We start from the raw sequence: 5,228 nt of genomic DNA on the forward strand, positions 1-5,228 counted from the left end.
TGGTTTGGTTTGGTTTTCCTTTTTCTCCCATAACAAAGAAAATGGATCCTGCCACTTTAAGACAGGAGTCACTTTAAGTGACTTTCCATTTGCCTCTCATGGAGAGCTGAGAATTGTGGTTTCCTATATTTCCTTTGAATCGTGTGCAGTAGTTAGAGTGAGTTTTTAAAAAAAACAACTACTGTACGTTTTGGAAGCTTTTTCTTCTGCAGCAAGGTACAGCCGAGAGGGAGGGAGGGGAATCTCGCCTATATTTGGAGGAGTGAAGAAGTGGAGAGGTTTTTTATTTTTCCGTTACCATTTTATTTTGGCTCCCTCCCACCCCCACCCTCCCTCCTTTTCTCTGTGTGGTGTCTCCATATGATGAATTGTGTAAGAAATAATGTACAATGCCAGATAGGCATTTCCTCAGTACAGTGCGTCCTATTATGAATTGGCATCCGGCTTAGGCTATTGGGGTGACAGATCACGGATCTCTGCCGTACCACTGAAATAAACCAGGATTTTTTGAGAAAGGTGGACTCTGCGCATCTTGTGTCAGGCGCAAGTCTGCTGTGTTTGCTTGAACAGCTGTGACGTGATTCCAGGGTTCGTGAACTGATGGAGTTAAAAGTAAACACCAGCTTGGGGTCGGGGAGGAAGGAATCACCAAATTAAATTTCACTTTCTTTGCACAATGTTCACTCTGAAAAAATAAGCAGCAGCCTTGAGGGGGGTTGAGGGAAGGGTTCTGTTTCCTCAATTAACTGCGACTTGCCTTCTTTTGACAAACGGAAGACTGTGTGTTTTAGCCTCTGGATTTGTGGAGCTGTCTCAAAATGCCAAGTCTGGTTATACAGCGACTTTTGAGTGTTAGGTTGAGGAATCTGAGTCACTCTGTGCTACTTAACTCCATAGAGGCTGAACAGCTTCAGAAACTATAACCTAGTCCTGTAGAATTCAAACACCAATACTGCCAGGCATGAGGCTATTGGCGACTGAAGCCCTTTGAAAAGAATACGCCTACAATTCTTACCTCATCTGTTGTGGGTGTCAGTAGCATATTGGCCTTTACCTGTCCAGGTCCTGAATACATGACAGATGGGCACCGGATGGTACAGGGCATGGGTGAATTTTCCAAAACCAATAATAACAACAATCATAATCACTTAATTTTATTATCACTACCACTGTTGTTAATAATATCAGTGGGTCAAATATTAACATTCTGACTCATGCAAAAACTCCCATGCACTTCAATGGGAGTCTTGAATGAGTAAACACTAAGGACGTAAGTATTTTGCCCAATGATAATATATGATACGAATGTAGACCCTTAGAAAGCAGTCTACTAACACTGTAGACGGGTCACTTTTCCCACCATAAAAACGAAGTCACATCTGGAGTGGAACATGACAGCTGCACAACAGGTTGGGACCAGGAGTGGAGGAGGACATCTTAACCATTTGCAGTTGCAGGGGGGAATGCTTGTAGGCAGAACAGAGTTCTCTAAAGCGTAATTTGGCCAGAACACTGAGGTTAACATCTCTACTTGTCTGAAAAGTGACCTGGGGTTTTTAATAATCCAAAGTAGCCAGAACTTCAGTTCTGTGTCCCATCCAAAGAAGGCACCACCAGGGTGGGACACTGGCTTAGTATTGACTCAGCTGAATCACCAATATTTCTTCCTGCAATGCCTGGTTTGTCCTTCCATGCAAGTCCCGACAAGGCATAATATTGCTGCCCTTTGAGAGAGCTGATGAGAGCCCAGGGCACAGAACGTGTTTGCATTTGGGTGAAGCAGCATCATTAAGTTAAGAGATTTATTTTTAAACAACCCAAAAGGTGCCACTAAAATCAAAAGGCCTATTTCTCATTTACACTAGAGCCCCATTACACCACTTGGACAGTATAAGGGAACCTTAACATGAGTGCAAATTATATTTACTTCAAGGCCCTCTTACACTGCAAGTAAATAAGAATTAGGCCCAAAGTTTTCAGCACAGTTACCGCATCCAGTTGGAGCTGGCTTGATTCATATTTACACCAAGGTTACTTTTTGCACCATTTTTGCAGTGTAAAGCAGCCTTTAAAAGGATGCAAATGTACTTAAATATAATTTAAAGTTCCTTACATTGTGGTGTAAAGGGAACTTAATGTAAGCAAGAATCAGGCCCTTTGTATATATTAAATTTGACTGGTGAGTATTTATTCTGCAGAAGACTTCTCAGACTCGTATCTAGCTGTTTTTGGTTGTTTTTTTTTAATAATCCTGGAACCCAGATTGAATATTATATATGTGGATGTAAACAGAGTATAAACCAGTAGAGTTACTCCTGATTTACAGCAGTGTAAATGAAATCAGAATATGGCTCCTGAGGAGGAGCAGTTACTTGAACAAAGTATATTCTTGTTTTGCAAAGTAGTTCAAAACACGTCATAAAAATCTGATGTAAAAGACCCAACAGTGTATCTTTTATCATTTAAAAATCTGTATCTTACTTTTTTTTTTTCTTTTGGAGGCTGGAACTTGAAATCTGTGTCATTATTGCCATAACTTCCTGCATTGCTAAAGCAATCCCGGTGGGTGTTATTGTAGGGTTGCTTCTGAGCACTGGGTAATGCATGCTGGTTTGTTGCTATAGATTGCTTATGAGTATTGGATGTGCATGCAGGCATTTTATTAATGAGCATGTGCTCACATTCACTTACTTGTCATTGTAGGGTAGCTTATGAGAACAGAGATACTGGCACTCGTCTATTTTAAAAACACATAGAAGTGCTTGTGGTAGAGGAAAAAGGGATTAGCATTTCCATGGAGATTGCTAGTAGATAAGCGGGAGGGGTGGGTAGCTAAATGTAATATCTGAAAAACTGACAGTATTCTCTTAAAGAGCCAGCACCGTGTATTCTACTCTCATGTGTGCCCTGTACATCTTGGATTTGGACATCATTTAAAGGATAGAGTTCATAAAACTGAGCTAATCTAGGAGACATTTCTGGTAATGCAGCCGCAGCAACATATCCTTCCTTCAGCAGCATGGGAATTTCCTACAAGAGCAAATGTCCTGTGTTTTCTGTATCATACGTAGCCTCATTCCAGTTCTCCTCTAGAAGACATGAGCTATATCTCAACCAAATGTATGTGGGGAGGTAGGTATGGTCCAGTGAACAGGACACAGTACTCAAGAGACATGATGTTTGAGTTCTGTTCCTGCTTCTGCTATTGACTTGCTGATGTGTGTCCCTGGGCAAGTCATTGCCTTTCCGTGTGCCTCAGTTTCCGCATCTGTAAAAAGGGAATGGTGCATTAGCTTTCTAAAGCACTTTGACGGATGGCAGAAACTGTGTAAGTCCTAAACGATTATTTATTCTCTCTCTCTTTGACTGGAGCTCTGCAGGACACATAATAGCAGGAGAGTGCAGATGAGTCATCAAGTATGCATTTGATTTTGCTAATGATGTTCCTTGTAGTTTTTACACCCACTCCCTTACTGGTGACTTCCTGGGAAATCTGATAGAGCTCTCGCATCTGCTGTTATCTCAAACCAAACAAAGGAGATGCACAGTGTTCTGTGAAAACCCTGCTCCCCAAGCTTCCTGTGGGGTACAAAGCTCAATCTCAGAGTATTAACTCTGGAGACACAGTATTTTTGTTCATTGTTTGTTTGTGCTCAACTTTCTACAAGTAACAGTCTTCTACATCAGTCGAGGCCTTGCTGAGGTGGTTTTTCTTTCATAGCCTTAAAACCTGGCTGCCACACCCCAGCAAGCTGCAATATTTAACGTCTTGATCCAAAAATCATTAATCAAAACCTTTCCTCTCGTCCCCTCCACGCCGAGCGCTGTAACTTACCTTTTCCTCACTTGTCCTGCTTTCTGAGTCATCTGTTGATGCCACAGTCCAGCTTTTGTGACATCACAAGTGTTTCAGTGGGGATGTCATCACTGGATTGTCGGATGCGTCTCTTTCTCTGCTCTCTTGCTTATGAGAGACTATAGGAACAGAAATGCAGGAAAAGCACAGCACTTACAGGATGGTTTAGTGGCTTTTGAGTCACACACTAGGATCCTGGTTATAAGCGAGCCATGAAGCTGTGGGGAGTGTGTAATTTTGCCTGCGTGCACACTTAAATGCACTACTACACGAATGCCTGCATGTGCAGTTGAAAGATTTTCACACCTCTGTGGACAGGTGATAGAACTGTATGAACTCTGGAGTTGCCATTTCCAGGCGGCTGAGGCTTCTGTGTTCCTGAAAGGAGGACCTTGGAAATCTCTCATAAAAAATATTAAGAAGCAGGGGGATGGGATTCTATGGTGATGGAGGGGCCATTGATGCCAGAGACGGATGTTTGCTAATCCTCGAGGGACTGTTATGGGTGATGGAACCTTTCGTCACTAGGTCACTGGCCTGAACCTAGCCAAGGCATATGGGGCTGATCTGATACCCACAGAAGTCAATGGTAAGACTCCCCTTGACTTCACGGGATAGGTTCAGGACCTTAGCAACCGACAGTCGAAACTGTCTGTTGGCTGGACTGTTCAGTGGCCTATGTGAAATGAGTGCACGATTCTCAGACCTGTTCCCAGAGGATAGGAACCATCACCACAGGAGGCCACTGGTTGGCATCCTTTTGGCTGGCTCCAGAAGAAAGTCCAAGGCTGGCATTAACCCAGAGTCAGTGTTTGACCTCCTCTCTCATGCCTAGTGGCCAGGTCTAGGTCAGGGTTGGGCGACAGCAGCAGAGTGGTGTGTGTGAGGGGAAGATTGCCCTGCTGTTGCCCATGCCGTACCTGTCCTGTGGACAGTCCAATCAGACAGTGGAACTCACTGCCACCGGAAGGGATTGGAGACCTGTATGGATAACAAAAATTCTTATCATAATGATGAACATTTTGGCAGGGATATTAAACCTCCTGCTTCAGGGCATCAGCCAGTCTCGAGCTAAAAGAGACCAGAATGAGAATTAAAGCGGGGGAGGGGGGACAGACTACCTCACATCTCTTACTGTGGGGTTCTCTCACCTCTATGTGAAGCATCTGGCACTGTCAGAGACTAGATGGGTCTCCAGGGCTGTCAGCTTAGCCCCTTCCACTGGCACCAAAGTCACTTGACTGAAGTATTTGTGTGCTGCAAGTGAACAGGATGTTTGAAGTGTATAGTTTGGCTTTGTGACGATATTAAATGTATCGCTGAAGGTGCCTGCCCACTGCAGCTACTGAGTCGTCCCAGAAAAATGATCTTC

General features: G+C 43.6%; 1 long non-coding RNA gene across 1 annotated transcript; it reads right to left on the reverse strand.

Annotated features, from left to right (window-relative positions):
* Positions 1 to 2,158: 2,158 nt before the first annotated feature.
* On the reverse strand, positions 2,159 to 4,841 carry LOC123349113. The gene is made up of 3 exons (XR_006573383.1): positions 4,777 to 4,841; positions 3,836 to 3,975; positions 2,159 to 3,268 (listed from the first exon to the last, which is right to left on the reverse strand). It is a non-coding gene; the product is annotated as an uncharacterized LOC123349113 (long non-coding RNA).
* Positions 4,842 to 5,228: the final 387 nt, after the last annotated feature.

Source organism: Mauremys mutica, chromosome 14, assembly GCF_020497125.1.
Source record: "Mauremys mutica isolate MM-2020 ecotype Southern chromosome 14, ASM2049712v1, whole genome shotgun sequence".
NCBI lineage: Eukaryota > Metazoa > Chordata > Testudines > Geoemydidae > Mauremys > Mauremys mutica.